General features: G+C 44.9%; 1 protein-coding gene across 2 annotated transcripts in view; it reads right to left on the bottom strand.

Moving 5' to 3' along the window:
- The window catches only part of ZNF319 (zinc finger protein 319), a 91,114-nt gene that overhangs the window by 52,271 nt on the left and 19,785 nt on the right, over positions 1–19,058 (bottom strand). Inside the window, exon 2 of one of the 2 annotated variants that reach the window (XM_086947808.1) lies at positions 13,912–14,169. The exons of the other annotated variant lie outside the window; for it this stretch is intronic. The gene's annotated coding sequence lies outside the window, so the exon portion shown is untranslated. The remainder of the gene's footprint in view (positions 1–13,911; positions 14,170–19,058) is intronic. 2 annotated transcript variants of the gene reach the window in all.

Genomic DNA, 19,058 nt, shown 5'->3' with positions numbered 1-19,058 from the left:
CAGGGCTGTAGTCGGCAGGAGGTGACAGCCAGTAAGAGCCCTGTTTGGCGAGAAAAGCAGTTTGGTACAGTTTGAAGTCCGTTAAGTTGACCCCTCCAAGAGACTTGTCCAGAGGGAGTTTCTTTATGCTAATTCTTGCTCCTTTACCTGTCCAGAGAAATTTGGTGATTAAGGCATCTAGTTTGTGGTGAAAGTCTGGGGATAAAGTAAGGGGCAACATCATGATGAGGTAATTCACTAGAGGGGAGATCATCATTTTGATGGTCTCAACTCTCCCCTACCAAGTTATGAACCGAGGAGACCATCCATCAAGTTGCGATTTAATTTTCTCTAAGATGTTTTTTTCGTTGCGCTGGAGGGTTTCAAGAAGGGTAGTACCTGATGGAGCGGGTTAATGAACAATATTTTGTTCAGGCTTGTGAAGTCAGACTTCCATAATGTTTAATAAAACTAATATGTTTGCTGCATGTTATTAAATCAACCTAGAATAAACTGTGCAACATGAACATATGGGACTAACATTATGCCTATTTGTGCAAAATGCTAAAGAAATAATACAATAATTGTCTATTGTTTTTGTTGTATACCAACTGCTGCTGTTAAAAATAATAGCATGTGCTTTTTAAATGTGCTTTTGTCTTGTCTTTTCTGTGACAAATGCAGTTCCAGATCGGATTGGTATATCAAAGGTAATATATGCTGCTTAAATGTGCGGGGTGGGTAACAGAACAAATGTCAATTCTTTAATTAATTGATGTTTTATGTTTGTTTAAATAATAGTTTTCCAAAAGAAGCTTAGAGTTGGCTGCAGAAAAATAATGCATTTTAAAAAAAAGTAACGCAAGAAAAAGTGGCGCAGAAAATTGACGCTTTCTGAAAAGAGGCCTGCTGATGTAAAGCCACAAGAGAAAACTTATTCTGTAAAATATGAGAAGCCTATAAACTTTTATTGTGAAAAGAACTGCCAAATGCGACCCTGTGGAGAGGTTTGCTATTGTGCCACGGGAAGCTCAGAACGGACAGGCTCAAGGCCAGGATGTAAGTTGCGGCATTTTTGTGTACTACATGAACATCTTTGCTACAAAATGTAGCAGCCTAAGGAAGTGTCACCAGGACTCTGTGCATGAACAATGGGTTAGTGAAAAAGCCAGGACCTGAGGTGGAAGATGTCACAATTTACTGTGGCATGAGGTGGTTCAGCCAACGGGGAGCCAGAAATCAGCTGTTGGAATGTGAAAATAGTTAGTTTAGCCTTAGTTTTAGGGTATAAGAATTGGCTCAAGGAGCAGACTTTTGCCTACGGTACTTGTTTCCAGAGGGTCGTGTTCTGCTGATCGACGAACACACGTAAGGAAAGGAGACTTTTAAAGACTTTGTTTTCAGGCGATGAGGGTAGAGACAGGGAATTAGTTAGGGTTTGGAAATGCTCTTTTTCACTTATTTCTGTTAATGAATTATATTTCTTGAATCAAGCTCTCTTTATAAATGCTGAATAAACTTTTATTTAATGACATTTTCTAATACTTGTTTAATAAAGTTCCAAAACCTAAGTTTTCATGAATAGGTTTGAATAAACTTACTAAATGACAAGCTGGTCTTGTTTATTGTAGATAGTTTAAACAACATATTAGATTCATTCGCCTCATGATTCAGCTGCTCTGTTATTTTTATGGGACTGGTATTGATTGGTAAGTTTGGTGGTAGATGGTGACATCATTTATGCAGAATTTTGGTAGGAGCGCTGGATCATACCAAATTCAATTCTGAGGTATTTAATGAAACCGGTCTGCCAGGACAGGCCAGAGTTTCGCAGCATGTCTCTGGTACCATATATGTTCAAGGGTTTAACCTCAGATTTATCTCTGTTCAATTTGTAGCCGGAGTGGAGAGAGTCATTTTCTATGGTAGACATGAGAGCCTCGATGGAGGATTCAGGGTGTTCTGTAACCACCCGGATGTCATCCGCATATGCAGCCATTTTTATTCGTAACTCACCAAACTCCACGCCCATGATATCGTCCTTTCGTTTTATATCCACTATGAGGGGGTCGGGGGCCAGGAGAAATAAGGCTGGTGAAAGGGGGCAGCCCTGCCTGTTCCTTGTAGTAAGCAAAACAGATCTGACAGGGAGCCATTTATGTCAATCCGGGCGGTCGGGGAGGAGTAAAGAGCCATTACCATATCAATATAGGGCTTCCCAGGTTAAAAGATTACATACATTGTTTTAAAAAGGGCCACAACACCCTGTTGAACACTTTTTCCGCATCCCGGGTGATGGCAACAGAGGGAGAGGCTGTTTATTTTTGCTTTTTCCAGAACATGACAAAGTAATCTCGTATTATCGTTGGACATGCGGTATTTAAGAAATCCCACGAGAGTTGCTAATTAGTTTAGGGAGGATTGCATTGAGTCTGTTTACTAGGGTTTTTGCATATATCTTACAGTCTAGATTTATGAGCAAGATTGGGCGGTAATTTTTTGTTAAAAGAGAGTCTTCACCCTCTTTCGGGATAACAATTATGGTGGCCTCACTCATTGATTTGGAGACACCACCTTTCACGGTAAAGGACTGGAACAGTTTTAGTAGGACAGGGCTGTGAAGATTTTCAAACTCTTTATAGAAGCTGGCCGAGAAGCCATCAGGGCCCGGAGCTTTATTGCTCTTAAGGAATTTGATGGAGGAAGAGAGTTCCTTGTCCCTGAAGGGGGATCCTAATTTGGAGCTGTCATCGTCAGAGAGTCTAGGGAGGTTTAATGAACTTAGGTAATTGGTACATGCCTCTGGGTCAAAAGTCATCTTATTTTTGTAAAGGTCTTCTAAAAGGAATGGAAAGTGTCTAGGATTTTGTTTTGTTTGGTATGGATGTTGCTGGCTGTGTCCTTTATTGAAGCTATGTTGAAGTGTTTTTGTGTTTGAGGTAAGATGCAAGCAATTTCCCTGCTTTGTTACCTTCGCATAATTACAGTGCTTTGAATTTATTTATCCATACACCAGAGCGTTTGCTCATAATTGAATTATATTCGTATTTCTTTTTAGTGAGTAGTTCTAAGGAGGAATTATTGTTTACGTCGCCCGAATGGGAGATTTTCAGTGCTTTCATGTCCCTCTCAAGTGTTTCTAGTTCTGCATTCAATTTTTTGTTTGTCTGTGCCCGGATGCCTATAATGACACCCCTAATTGTGGCTTTAAGTGCATCCTATACAACAGAGATGTCCGAGCTGGTATATCATTCAATGTAATGTATTCACAAATGGCGTTCTCTATTCGTTTTTTGTTTTCTGGGTCTGAGAGGATGTCATCATTAAAACGCCAACGTTTCGGGGGTAGGATAGATCGTGAACCTGCGAGTTTAGTGTTGATGCAGGAATGGTCCGAGACCAGTTTGGGTGCTATGTCCGTTTCTTCTATAAGGTGTGTAAAAGGGCTGGAGATTAGTATGTAGTAAATTCTTGAGTAAGAATTATGGGGAGCCGAATAGAATGTGCAATCTCTCCCGTCAGGGTGTTGAAGGCGCCAGGAGCCACGTAAGTTAAACTTGGAGCAGAGGCGGTTGAGTATATCATGGGATCGTGAGGGGTGATATACGCATTTGGATTGGCGATCCAGAAGGGGGTCTAGAGGGAGGTTGAAGTCCCCACCAACTATCAAGAGCTCATCATGGGAAATGCCCTCAATGGGGGATGAGACAGATTCCCAGAACTCAGGATCGTCAGAATTCAGCCCGTATATGTTTACCACGTGGATGGGGTCTTCATCTCTCAATAGGTGTGTAACCAACAGTCTACCATTGTTGACTTGAGTGTGTGAGAGCATGGAAATGTTAGATTTTTTTTAACTAGGGTGATCACCCCCCTCTTTTTGTGGACGGCTGGGGAGCATAGGGTGTACAAGATCTAATGATGTTTAATGAATTCAGTGTCTTCTTTTGACCGTTTTGTGTCCTGAAGTAGAATGATATCCCCCTTGGATTTTGCCAAATAATCAAAGACTATTCTACGTTTTACTGGGTGATTAAGACCCTTGACGTTTAAGGAAACTACTTAAGGCTTTCTGCCAATGTTTTAGCCTGAGTCATCTAAGCGGTAGAGGTCGCAGGGAAAGTGGCCAGCTTATAATGAATGCTGCTGTGTAAACGTTAGGATCAATGTAAAACGCAGACAACGTCTGTGCTACAAGACTGTGGACCATTCGCTGGAGGGACCGACTCATGATAAACAGCCTGTGGTGACCGTTACTGGGACAACATAATGAATAAGAAACGTACAATACTACTTTTGAGAACTGGGCAGCGACAAACAAGAGAGAAAGGAGAAACAATAAGGAAACAACCAAACTTTCATTGACCCCAAAACCCCATTCTCCCTCCCCTCCCTTCCCACAGTACCCTTGCACCCCCCCAACGCTCCCGCCCCTCCCATCCCTCGCCCCGTCCCTCGAATAACTCGAACTTAGGAGCAGCGACGGCAGTACCGTCTAAAGACAACACAGAAATATCTAGTAGGGTAGTATCTAAACAGGAGAAACGAACGCATTGAATAACCCCAGAACAACTGTGCTACAGCAAATATATTGTCGGATGTGGACCTTAGAACATAGATGAAACTCAGGCGTACCTCAAGTGTAATTTAACACATGTGAGAAATTTTTAACTGCTTTGAGCAGCTCTGAGATAGTGTGATCACATACGAGAGTTATGGGCGTAATTACATATGGAGAGTGGATCAGTATATTGGTCTATGCTAACTAACTTGAGCTACGTAGCTCTGACTAAATCAGTAAGCTGCTCAACGAGGCTTATCACAGCACGACATGAAACCAGCTTTACGGCCTGAAACTCATAGTATCACAACTCAAAGTATCATAAGTTGTTCTTGGGATATACATGAAACTCAGGTGTACCTCAAGTATATTTTAGCACGTGTGAGAACCTTTTAACAACTTGAACATCTTGAACATCTTTGAAATAGAGTGATCTCTTACAAGATCTAAGAACGTGACTGCTCATAAAGAGTGAACCACTATAATGGTCTATGCTAACTAACTAGGACTACATAGTTCTGACAATACTATTAGGCTGTCCCAATAGTGGGACTACCTCAGCAGGACATGAAACCAACGTTACGGCCTGAGGTTAAGACATAGTTTGGCAGAAACCTGTGGCTAAAGATCAGCATGGTGAGTCCTCTGCCACGTAGAGAGAGTAAGAAGACTAAGGTACCAGTGGAGTCCAACAGATGAACAGTTCAGTGGCCAGTAGCGTCGTGGGTGTCCGTTTTCCTTTTATTCGATGAGCCGCTTGAGGAGTCCATGAATTGTGGAGGCGAGTCTTCTAGATGGTGTGCAAGGGCTTGAGGGCACGAAAAAAAGCATGGTCTGCCATGTTCGATGATCGTAAATTTTGATGCACCAGCAAAGGAGAATTGAATGTCTTTCGCCTTCAGTTTATATCTTAGAGACCGGAATCCTTTTCTTATTTCGACAGTCTCTTTGGAATAGTATTGGGTAAAGATTATACGTTGACCTTCCCAGGTGATGTGGTGGTTTTTCCTGGCGAATTGCAAGATGGCCTCAGCGTGCTGAAAGCAGAGTGGCTTGCATATCAAGGGACGAGGGCCTTTCTTTCCCTGGGTGATGAATGTTGGTATTCGGCGCGCCCTGTCCAGTTCTAGACCGTGGTGGAAAGTAATCCCCGTGACCGTTGGTATGCATACTTCAAGAAAGGCCACGCAGGAATCGGCGTCTTTTTCTGAATCCTCCGGAACACCAAAGATGCGTATATTACCTCTTCTGTTACGATCCTCCAACTCCGCATTCTGCCGCTGGAGATCATTTGTGGCGCACTGAATATGCTGTATTATTTTGGACGATTGGGAGGTTTTATCTTCTATGTCACTTATACGTTGCTCCACTTCATTAATGCACTTGTTCATAGAACTCATGTCCGCTCTGATCGTTGTGAGCTCCAATTGCATGGTATCGGTACTGCTTTTCGTTGATTTAGCTAAGTTGTGGACTTCCGCCAGTTTTTTAAGAATCATGTCCATCGTGCTAGACAGGTTTGATTTAGCTTTGATTGGAGATTCAGATATTGTTGGTTCAGGTCTTACTTTCTTGTTATTGTTCTTGCAGTCTCTGTCCGCCATCTTTACGTGGACCGTCAGACTTAGAGGAGATGAGATCAGATAAGGTAGTGCGCTTTTACACCGTGAACTTGAAAGAGAGTACCTGCTTATATGAATTGCGGTCTGCTGGTTAGGGTGCTGATGAGGGGGAGCACACTGCTGCTGGTAGGTAAGTGGTAAGGCAATGAACGATCCTCGTGTAGAATAAGTCATAAGGGTGCTGTTGGTGCTGTTGGAGCAGCCGGGAGCTGGGAGCTGGGCGCTGCAGGGTAATTCGTAAGAGTGCTGTTGGCGCTGCTGGCTAGGCCGTGAACTGGTAGGAGACTAAAGACTGACAGTATTGGCACCACACTTGTTACACTTGTGTAGTTGACTGTTACTCGCAGAACAGATGCCAACTCAGTAGAAACCCTTGTGAGGCGAAAAACCCAGATAGTGAGCAATGCTCTTGTGGATGGTTGCGCCTGGAGATGGATGGCAGCAATGGGGAAAGGGACTGATTCCAGGCAGAACGAAGGTATTGAGAAGCACCTCTTACCACAATGTGCCGGTAGTAACCACTTGGCAATGCTTAACAAATAGTTGGCAGTCAGAATTATGAGAACCTGGCTGAGGTAGGTAGGTTGCTGTTGCGGATGGGCACCCCACCTAGAGGTTCTATGTATTATGCAATATGTGGGTCACGGATAGGTCTTAAGTAGATTGGCACAATACAAGCAGGTTGTGGTGGTAGTATCTTTCATTTTGAGTTCCTCGTAGTGTAGGTCGGGCTGGCAGTGATAGCAGGCCTCACGTAGTTCCCACACTGTAACTCGATGTTGGTCCCTGTATAGCTGCAGCTACCGATAACAATACTCATTTGCGATCAGTATCACAGCACTCAGCACCTCTCATATCTCCCGCTTCTCTTGCACTCACAAGCTCATTGCGCGGATTAATTCCTGCCACCGCAGCCATTTTGGAGTCAGCCCTGTCGTTACCGTATTAGCGTTATTCGGGCGTTACGAGTGCTGGGAGGCAGGCAAGAGGGAGGAAACTGGGCACTGCGTGCAGACGTCTGCAAGGGATTCTTTGGAGAGAGAGAGATCACTTCCACCAGCGTAAAGCATGAGGGGATCTGCAGCGCTGTCGCGACACTCCTCTGCCATTACAAGGTCAGGCACTACATGCACGATGTGCATCGGGTGAGCTTTTACCCCCGAAACTTGTAAGCGGGAGCCACTCACCTTAGGAGTGAAAAGTTTGCCTGTCTGGATGTTAGTTCGCCTTGGATAGAGGGTCGTAGGGTCCAAAATGCGGATGTCGCAAACTAGTCAGTGCCGAGGGTCAGCGCCATTATGGGGCTCGTCAGAAGGGTCCATAGCGGTCCGATTACCAGAGCCGAGATCCGCCGTCTAGGTTGATTAAGGCACAAAATACAGGTAACGGAGTGCGCCAGAAGACATGCGGTCCTGCAGCCCATGGTCCTGGGCTGAAAAGTATAGGTTAATCTCCTGGAAATGGGTTAATTCGCTCTTCTGTGTGTCGAGCGACGGCTTCAGGCAGCCATTTCCACTGCTGTCCAAGCCACGTCCCCCTAAGACTTGAAGATGTTTAAACTGTTGGGAAAAAGTGTTCTCAGTGTGAAAAAGAGTGCATTTTGCCTGGATGTGTAAGGAAGGCAACAGGCTTTACATAGCAGGCACTCCTTGATTAAATCCGTTTTATCTGTCATGACTGGGCCCCTAGATCACCCTAATGGTGAGAGAACTGCTTGGATACACTTAGCCACAAGCTCGTAGAATGTCTCATAAGTAGAATGGTATCCAGAAGCCCGCTGTCTCCCAATCCTTGCCTGTTCCCTAACACAGGGAACAGGCAAATTTGAAATTCATAAATAAGAGTAAAAGACATGGCTGGCATCAGAGCATTTTATCGATGTGACTCGACATGGGGCCAGAGTTTATTGAGTCCCATAGTCGTGAAACTTGCAAGCGGACTACTTGTTCTCTTCAAAGTTCAGCTTGCCTAACCAGTACTGTTCCATCAGCCCCCACACCAGCCGGATCTGCCTTAGAGACTATAATGGTGTACAGGTCCTTAAGGGCAGTGCGCACGTCAAGCACTTGTAGCGTATTTGCAGACCTATTCTATGAATGCACCTATGCATCAAAACCGAAACCATGAAGCACTGTAGTTGCTTCTGTAAAGAAATACACACTAGATAGGGCTGCCAGAGTAATCCTGTCTCGGGGTAATGCTGCTGAGGCACAAGGCAGCCGCCGCTAACAAGAGAGATGCGCAACACTTCATGAAGCAAGGCAGATTGGTGGGGGGCGGGGAGTGGAAGGACTCCTATTCAGCTGGTCTATGTAAAGAGATGGATAGGGAAGACAAGATGGTAGCAGAGACAAACAAAGGAGAAAAGAAAGGTGGCCGAGGGAGGGATCAGAGACATGGGAGAGGAAGAACCAGTATTTTGGAAATTAAGAGTCACTTCTTAGAGGAACGGCAGAAGATACAGGACAGAGATGACAAGTGTTAGAAACAGGTGAGGAATAACTGAGGACTGAAGAAGAAGAGAGAGTTGGATTGATGAGAAGAATGAGACATGGGAGAGTTGAGAAAACTTATGGAAGAGGAGAGGCATGGCAGGAGGGAGAGTGATAACAAGGAAATACATAGAAGAGGGAGAGAGGGTGTGATGGGAAAGTAGCCAGATAGAGAGAAGAGAAAAGGTAGAAGAGACAGTCAACATGTGAGCCCACCTACATTGGGTGCAAAACATAGCATTTGTTTGTTTCACCTTTACACTACCTTCCAGTCCCTTCACTCACTCTTTAGGGTTTATTAAAAAAAAGGCTTAGGGAGCACGCAGAGCAGTGGAAGCCTTCACGCTCTGGCAGTTAGGCTGGGGGCACCCCGAGCCATCTTTGACTCCTCCTTTTTGTCAGTGAAGATAATCAGCTGTGCTCTATATAGCTTCATCAGACAGGCACCGTTGTTTCAGTGCACTGCAGTATATCATTGTGAGGCGTGGGCAGGCGCTAGGTGATCTTCTCAAAGATTTGCACGTCCTCCCATTCCGCCTCAGCTCGTCTCGAACAAGAAGACATCAACATGTCAGCAGCTGGACGGGCCAAGCTCCAACACGGGCTTCCACTGGATGGATTTTCCATCGGTGGGCAAAAGTCCCATATGGCAGTAAGGCCGATCAAGGACCGTAAATGGTACCTGCGGAAGTTAGTCTTCCAAAGGAGGAGGTGGTTTTAGTCAGAGGCTGAGCAGGTAAGCTTCAACTCTCCTCTCACAGCTGGATGTCACATTGCTGCCAGGGATGGACAGTTTCTGAGAGTGGGCCATATGGAGAGGCCAGCGACGGACAATAATCCCCAAAATATTTTGATTCATGTTGCTAGCCAGCAAGGATGATTACAATGATTCCCCCCAAAACACCCCCCCAACACACACACACACACACACACACACCCACACACACACACACACATACACACTAGCCACACAAATCATTTTGAGGCAAGCCAAAGGCATCAAGCAAGGTTGCCATAAGCGGAGTTTCCATGTGCTTGTATGATGGACAGTCCTGGAACACTTGGAGAAGGCAAGGAAGACAAAGAGCCTGGAAAAATCAAGAGGCATAGCCATGCCATTAAGGTACAGACAGCATTACACCCAAAAATAGCACACACCGCAATTATTAAGCCAACTTGCCAACTTAATCACACGCAAATGGGGGGAAATATCCAGTATTCTTGCAAAACAAAAAAAAGCCACTCCTGGCACCTCTGGGCTAACGTGGTGCATTGCAACCACATGCTTTAAAGTTTAAATCCCAGGTGCTGCTGGAAGATTAGGTTCTTCCACTATATGTTTGGTGTGACTACTGTTCACATGCAGTAAAGAAGGTAAATTGTAATCCTTATCTCGGTGTCCCTAATAGTACTGTAACTTGTATTTGCACGGGCTAGGAAATGGTTACATCTTAATGTCACTATAGTTGGAGCCAGGAATGGGATGCTAGATTCCAGCATGAGCTGGTCATCTCACAAAGCACGAAATACTTCGACTAACAGCGGGTAACCACTACTCGGTGTATTAGCCATGTGGCAGGAAAATATGTTTCTGTGTGACGGGTGGGTAGGCACGCATGAAGGAAGAAATTTCCAGCCCCTCTTAGTGCGTAGAAGAAATTTCCAGCCCCTCTTAGTGCGTAATCTTTGCTGTTACTAAACACGACTAGGACCGGGTTGGAATTATCACCGGTCCCCCGACCCCTCCCTTCACGACCCGTCTACAGCCCTGAAGAGTCAAGGGTCATCACACTTTTTGACGAAACACGTGTCGGCTGGTCTCATGTTCTAATTATTGATTCACAAATAAAACGACACAAAAGAACACAATTGTACGATTTCATCCTTACTACGTGTTGGTGATCAATCATATCACTCATACTCTGTTGTGTGCATCGGACTTTGCTTATATTGACCACAAGGGAGGACTTCCTCCACCTTTGTTATCAGAGTTTAGGGTTTTCTCTGATCCAGCTGCACCAACCACAATCAAACATTTCTTTTGACCCTACCACTACCTGTTGTGCGCCAACGCAATTCTGAATACTCACAAACCCCTCATAGGACTTCAATTCTAAGGTCTCAGAAAGGCTGCCACAGTGGTAACAATCAAACAAACTAATAAGACTTAGACACTAACCAGTCACAACACTAGTGACAGACAAAATCCCCCACCATGGATAGGGACAAAATCGCCTCAGATTTATTTGAGAATTTAGCCAGTGGCACCAAACTACCCACCACTTCAACCAGTGGAAATCACAACGACCGACAAGGTCTGAAAGCTAAATTTATCAAACTTGAAAAGCTAAAGAAAACCGAAAATGCCCGATGGTGGGACAGCGCTACATTAAAACAGTACCTCAGACGACTAAAACGAGTACCAAGAGGACTACGATCTCAGACTTTTCCCACTTTCGAAGATCTGGATGATGACTTGCTAGACAAATGGGAGGAAACACTCACCACAAATTCCAATACCTTGATACTGATACTCATAGAGAATGCCGAACGCAAGATGAACAAGCTACAAGCGGAGATAGACGTACTGGAGAAAGACATTACAGCTATGGATCTCAAAGATGCGACTGAGAAAAATTATAAAATATTGAACGACATCCTCCTAAAACACCAAAATGAAATAAGGTCTTCTCTGCCCCCGGGGAACACCAGTTCCGCGATTACCCTCATCAACCACTTTTCGAAGTGCGCAAAAAACCGCTGCTCACAGAAACGGCAATACACGCCGCCTGCGCAGCCTGGGATATCTCCATACAAATTGATCCTTAAATCCACACGCACCTCTTAGTGCGTAATCTTTGCTGTTACTAAACCCGACTAGGACCGGGTTGGAATTATCACCGGTCCCCTGACCCCTCCCTTCACAACCCGTCTACAGACCTGAAGAGTCAAGGGCCATCACCCTTTTTGACGAAACACGTGTCGGCTGGTCTCATGTTCTAATTATTGATTCACAAATAAAACGACACAAAAGAACACAATTGTACGATTTCATCCTTACTACGTGTTGGTGATCAATCATATCACTCATACTCTGTTGTGTGCATCAGACTTTGCTTATATTGACCACAAGGGAGGACTTCCTCCACCTTTGTTATCAGAGTTTAGGGTTTTCTCTGATCCAGCTGCACCAACCACATTCAAACATTTCTTTTGACCCTACCACTACCTGTTGTGCGCCAACGCAATTCTGAATACTCACAAACCCCTCGTAGGACTTCAAACCTAGCTGCGGCATTCTGGACTACCTGTAAGCGCTGCAGTAGGCTCTTTTTCATGCCCGCATACAGCGCATTACAGTAGTGCATTCTGGAGCCGATAAGGGCAACAGCCAGCTGTTTCCTTGCCTGTAAGGATAGGTAATGCCTAATCCTCCTCAGGATATGGATAATGCCCCAGCAGGTGGAGATGGTTCGACTGACCTGCTTACCCATGTCAAGGGCAGGGTCCATCATAACCCCCAGGTTTTTTGCGGAGGAGGTGGGGGTGGGACTGGCTCCTAGTGAGTCTGGCCACCAGCAGGATGACCATACTTCCTCTTTCCCTCCGAACACCATCACCTCCGTCTTCTCTCCGTTTAATTTAAGCGAGTTTAAGATCATCCATTTACCGACTGCCTCCATACAAGATCTAAAATTGGAGGCAGTCGGGACGCTAGCGTGGAAGAGAGAGACCAGGATCTGGGTATCATCCGCATAGGAAACTATCTCCATCCCATAAGATCTAATGAGCCTGGCAAGTGGGGTCACGTAGATGTTAAATAGGGTCGGACTGAGGGCCGACCCCTGGGGGACCCCACATTGCACAGGGAGGGATGGAGGTAGTTACTCCCCCAGCTTCACTCTTTGCACTCGATAGGTGAGGAAAGACGTGAGAAGATCCAGGGCTGCTCCACGCACCCCAATCTCCCTCAGCCGAGATGTTAGGACTGAGGGGGAGAGGGTATCAAAGGCCGGTGTTAGATCTAGGAGGATCAGGAGGGCGGTCTGGCCCTCATCAACACGAGTGCGGATATTATCCAACACTATGGTGAGGGCGGACTCATTGCTGTGTTCCCTCCTGAAACCATGTTGAGAGGAATCGAGACATTCCAAGCTCTCAACAAAAGCGGCAAGGTGCGCATTGAGATGACACCTACATGTTCATCCTCATCATTAGGGACCTGGGCAGCAACCTATTGTTCCAAACATTAGAACAATGTGAGAGGTTGGATTTTAATTAAAGCTAACAGGAGATTTCATACAAAAGCTACTGGTAGACCAAACTCCCAAACTATAGGGCATGTTTGAGATAGCATAAAATATCGAGAAATCTCAAGGGTGTGTCAAGAGATTAGAAGCAGTGAGGAGAACGCGTGATGAAAGCCGACATTGTGTCACAAGGGGAACCATGTGAGTTGGCAGATATGGCAATCCCACTTATCAAGTAGGAATTCCACCCACCCCCTAATCTTGAAGGTGTACACTGTGAATGCAAAGACCAATTAAGGCATCATTTCTAACAGTATTTATGCTACTTTCAACATTTGAGGAGAACAGGGAACAGAGAATGACAATGGCTATTCTATTCAAAGAAAGGTCCATGCACAGTGAGGAGTCACACAGTACTTAATTTGAAAAATAATTAAGGGCCTGGAACCTTATTGGAAGGCCACTGCAGTCTGTACCACCCACTGCCCCGTCCAGCGCTGACAATGATAGTAGTAACATGACACCTAACTATCCCACTCCTACAAGTGTGACAATGCAGACTATTTTAGGCATGGAAAAGGGAATGAGGAGGCAGTGGCCCAGGCTCCCTTGAAGCTATACAACTCACTACAGAGAGAGGGACTAAATAAAGCAAACAAATGAACTCAGAGCAAAATCGTAAAATCTATTATTGCTCCCTATTCTCACTATGAGCTTTTTATAACTCGTACAACAAGAGGCAGAACAAAAGGGAAAAGAGTTAATTTTGTTAATACTGCCCTCACACACTTTGCAGTGTCGTGCATCATAGAGCCGCATCCCACATCCAGGTGCAGACCAACACACTGGACGGAGCGCAAAAACCTTTTTTTAAATATATAGTGGTGAAGGAAGAAAAATGTATGACAAAAAAAGAAGAAGAGAAAAGGGAATATGCTCCCTCAAGAAGGGATCGTGAAGTGCAAGCAAGTGCAAGTAGAACTATCTCAAAGGGTACCAAAAGTTACCTTTATTCTTGGTTCCCCTCGACAGGGTTAAAACATCAAAATTAGGATATACAGTTGAGATCAGTGCTCCCATATCCGAGCTGCAGGAACCAGCATGTTTCAGCCTTTTTAAAAATGCCCGCAAGGGTCACGGCGGCCTTCATCAGGGTATAGATTCCTTCAATTAACGTGGTCTTACCCCTCACTGGGGTCTTGCAAAAAGGAAAACAGGAAAGTCTCCAGTTTGCCTTCTAAGCATTACATAGAGGACACCATTTACTGTAAAGAGAAACAGAAAAGGAAATGTTGTACTCATATGCCTCACTTTTCCTTCTCCCTCAAGATTAGCACCTTTCATCAACTTCCTTGCGTTATATCAAATTATATAAAAAGTGTTTATCAGTGATATATATTAAAAGGTGGACATCACCACCAAACTAATCTTCATATGGCACTTACACACCCGTGGGGTTAAAAGACAGGACAACACGTAGCCCAAAGGGTACTAATTAGCGCCAATTTTTATAATTTGATGTCAGACAATTTTAGTCAAGACGCTATGCCTGATGTCAAGGATCACCAAAAGCGTATGCTACCCCCTTTCATAAGGGGTTCATCTTTGGCACAGTTGTGCCTATTCATAGATCATATTCTGTCAGTTGGTGCCATCTTTTTCTATTTATGGTATACAAACAGCCATGGTTGACATACTAAGATCGTGACTGCCCTTCTTTGAGTGATCCCTGATATAATGGTGACCACCCCTAGTATAATAATAGCCATGACTAACATATGGTGGGCATCTTGGCCATAATGTTGTCCAGCCTTGGGACAATGATGGCCCTGGTCTAATGGTGGCCATTATTGGCATATAACAGGCACCCATGATGTTACGGTTGGCATACACACAGCCTACAATTGAAATACCTGTACATTTTAAGCAGAATCCATCCATATGAAGTATTTGTACATGATGAAAATGATAAAATATTCTGGAGGACTGTGTATTTCCTAAATATGAAAACTGATATTTTGAAGGCAAAAATTACATTTTTACAGTAAAGATTTTTCTTCTGAACACTTGAATTTGTTTTTCCACAATGGAAGGTGGTATTTGCTTGAAAAGAATGTATACTTTCAGAAATTGATATGCTGATGAACACAAAAGATTGCAATTCTAAAACACATTTAAAGTTGATACTTCAACCATATCTAGAGCTCCCGTTTTTTAGGTATTTATATTTTTGTAATTTCCGTCTGCATTTATCCATATTTAGTTTTTGCTATTTTACCTGTATTTATTCATATTTATTTTAGGTATTGTGAAAAAATGAAGCCGAAATGTGTATACTTCTGCATTTATTTAACCAGTTAAAGTACACTTGTGCCTGAATGCCTGACAGGATTTAATGATATATATATATACACACACTCAGATGATAACATATGCACTTATAAGAAAACATGCACATTTTAGTATCATGGTGGTACAAATCTACTGCTGCTTAAGGCTCTTTACTAAAATTATTTTATTATTGTAATCCCTTGCCTCTCAATCTGCACAGCTTGTGACCTTGTAGTTATGACTGACAGCATTCAGTTCATTTAAAAACAACCCAATTTCAGTTTTTATCCACATTTAAAAGTAAAAACAGACAGGAAAATAAATGGGTTTCTGTCTGTATTCATCTGTAAAAAATCTGTAAAAAGGGAAAACAGGAAGCCTTAACCATAATCCAAGCTGAGCCTAGGAGACTTACTGTAATGGGTTATGTTCTTTGTGCCAGAGGGCATGTGATGCTTTGGCTGGTCTTTGATTAGTCAGGTTGAGGCATTGATCAGTGTGTTCCTGGCATTTCTGCTGTTATTGTAGCCTGAAATGGGAAGGTGTTGACTATTGATAATTCTGCTTTGGATGTACATGGAGTAGTTAACATATCTGGTCACTATTTTGCAGTGATAAAGTTTGATAGGAGCTCTGGGGGACTTTCCTTGACCAGAAATAGCTCTCACTGTCGAAAAGATTTGAGAACCCTGGACTAGATTGTGCCACTTTGCCATATGATGTGGCAAACTGAATTGTTTAGCAAAGGAGTACAACTTACAAGTCCAGGGCAAAATCCTATTGCAGAGGGCTACGCAACACGGATGCCCACTGCCCCTCCCTGCTGTTTGGACTGCCCACCTGCTGTTTGACTTGGTGATGGAACCTGTGGCCTGTAGACTGAGCCAGGTGTTGAATGGATGGGGGATGCAGGTGGAACAGATGGTTCATGCGGAGTCATTATATGCGTATGACGCAATGATATAATTGAGCCAGCTGGTCACTTCATTCCAGATCCTCCTGAAGGTCACAAGTGAGTTGGGGGAACTGATGAAGCTGTGTAAATTAGTCGAAATCTGCTTGTTCCAAGACAGCTGAAAAGAGTGGAGATGTACTCCCGGAGGCGGGATTGCCTTGGAAGACAGACAGTGTACGATATTCTAGCTGCATATCACACATGAGGCGCAGAAATATCATGTGCTTAACCTGGGATGGGTCATTAGCAACCGCTGTCCCTCTACTAAATTCTGGAATAACTTGAAGCTCTCCCTGGTGGGGAAAATAGCACTGATATCAAAATGGTAGTGTTACCCCGCCGCCTCTATTTGCTGCAGAGCACAATGTACGAGATTTCCCGTGCATTCAGTGACTAAGATCAACTTCTGGTAGAACTACTATGGCCAGGAAAAGTTGCAGAGTCGGACTCTCAATGCTAAAATTCGAATGGGACAATGGAGTAAATGGAGGTTTCTGGCCGCAAATTGTGTTATTTAATAGGCCCAACGGCAGCATGCAGTTCAATGGTTCGACGAGGGGATAATTCGCAGGTTGGGTTCCTCCTGTTGGGAGGCAAAAGAGTGCTTGGCAGTTTAGTCATGGCCCTATTACGACGAGGGAGTGGGCCTGAGTACACGGACGGGGGGGCACAGGAGTGTGTGAGGTATCAATCAATACTCGATTTAAGCTTATTCAATTTAATATAATCCATATTGAATACCTCTCCCCAGGCAGTTGCATACTAAACATCCCGCTAGAGACCCAGGATGTATGAGCTGCAGTTGAATATTGGAGGATATTTTTCATGTGCTGTGGAGCTGCCCCCTTGGTACACAATTTTGGGAGGCGGTGTTGGAACAGCCCCATAGGGCCATGGGCTGGGCAATCCCTCGTTGGGTATTCAGCAATGCCTCTTGGGTCTACTTCCTGGAAGGAAAAATAAAAAACTCAGTAGGAAATTGGCGCTGCCTGGTTTGACTTTGGCTAAGCGGAGCATTCCAATTTGACAGTTGAACCTGAAATAACACCCCCATCCCCACCAGTGAGCTGGCAGTGTGAATTGATCGAATCGGCAGGGCTGGAAGAGGTCCGTATGAGAAAAGTGCGGCAGGATGAGAAACTGGCAGATGACCCGAACTTGAGGGGTGCTTTGATTCATGACCTGACTGGGCCCCTGCTGATGGTTTCTGCTGTGGCGATGCTATTGGAGACTGTTGGAGTTGGCTCTTTTTGCAAAACCTTTTGCTTCTTCCTCCTTTGTTTTTTCTGACCTGTGGTTGTTGGCTATAGGACTCTGGGCACCTTACCACTGCTCATCAGTGCTAAAGTGCATATGTTCTCTATGCAAATTGTAATTGTGATTGGTTATCCATGATTGGCATATTTGTTTTACCAGTAGGTCCCTAGTAAAGTGCACTGAGTGTGCCAGGGCTGGTGATTCAAATGTTAATAGTGGACCTGCAGCACAGATTGTGCCACCCACAGGAGTAGCCCTAAAATGGGGTCTCAGGCCTGCCACCGCAGTGACTGTGGGCAGTTGCTAACTGCCATGTTGTCCTGGCCAGTGTACACACTTACCAGGCCTGACCCTTCCCTTTTCTTACAAATTGGACACCCCTATGGTAGGCCCAAGGTACCCCCCTGGGCAGGGTTTAGTTTAGGGTGAAAGTTAGGACATACACTATGGTGGGTAACATGTCCTGATAGTTAAATACAGACATTTTTGTTTTTCACTATTGAAAGGCTATCTTGCCCATAGGTTAGAATGGGGAATGCTGTGTATCATATTTACCTGCATATCTTCCCATAGGAGAAAGATAGAAAATTGGAGTCTGGTATCCCTGAACTCAGAATTTAATAACACATATTTTAAAGAGGATGGTTTTTAAATTTGGTTTAGGAAAATAGCACTTTTAGAAAGTGGCTATTTTCTAGTTCAACCTTTCTGTGTGCCTCTGCCTGTTTGTGATTTGACGGTCTGGTTTGTGAGTGACAGGGGCTGAGGGTGGCTGCAGGAGGCTGGGTGAGTCAGCACTAGGCTGAATAGACCTATCTGCATTTGGAGTGGTGGGAGGAGTGGCATCTGGGTCTGAATAGGGATGTGCCTGCCTTCCACAATGCTGGCTCCACCTCTTGCGGTGTGTCTGATGGCCCTGGCCCACACTCACCAAGGAGATGAGGTGCACTGGCAGAAGGCACCCTGAACTGGTTTGGACTGGGTCCAGGACCCCTCACACATGGAGAACAAAGACTTTTGGGGTATAAATATCAGAGTTGAAACCCCAGAACTTTAGACTACTACTTCCTGATCAAGAGGAATCCCTGCCAACGAAGATCAACTGAAGAGACTGAGGAGAAGTACTGCCCCAGTGTGTCTAGGGCTGGCCTGCAGTTTGCTGTTTCTACTGGGGAGAGATCTAAAGGACTCTGCTGTGTGCTGTGTGCCCTGCTTGAAGATAGACGTTGCTCAGTGCTGTGTCCATCTGAAGAAAAGTCTCCAAGGGCCTGATAAGAGCTTCCCTCCTGTTTCTGAAGTCACAGGCACAAAAGGACTACACCCCCAGCTTCCCTGAACTTTCTTGCTGGGAGTTCCAGTCTACCAGAAGGGCCTGTAACTGTGTGTGAGGCCTTTTGCTGAAGGGAGCTGGAAGCGCGACGCAACAAAAGAAGCGTGACGCCGCCGCTGTCGCATCATCGAGGAAGCGTGTCGCCGCTGCTCGCCGTCGCATCACCAGAGAAGCGTGCCACCGCCACAGAGGGTGCCGTCGTATCACCGGAGAAGCGAGTCGCCATCACCGAAGGTGTCGTCGTATCACTGGAGAAGCGTGTCGCATGGCCTGTCGCGCCT

The sequence above is a fragment of the Lissotriton vulgaris genome, chromosome 12 (genome assembly GCF_964263255.1).
Source record: "Lissotriton vulgaris chromosome 12, aLisVul1.2, whole genome shotgun sequence".
Classification (NCBI taxonomy): Eukaryota; Metazoa; Chordata; class Amphibia; order Caudata; family Salamandridae; genus Lissotriton; species Lissotriton vulgaris.
Note: the sequence above shows the minus strand (reverse complement) of the source record. Positions and strands in the feature narration are given on the sequence as shown.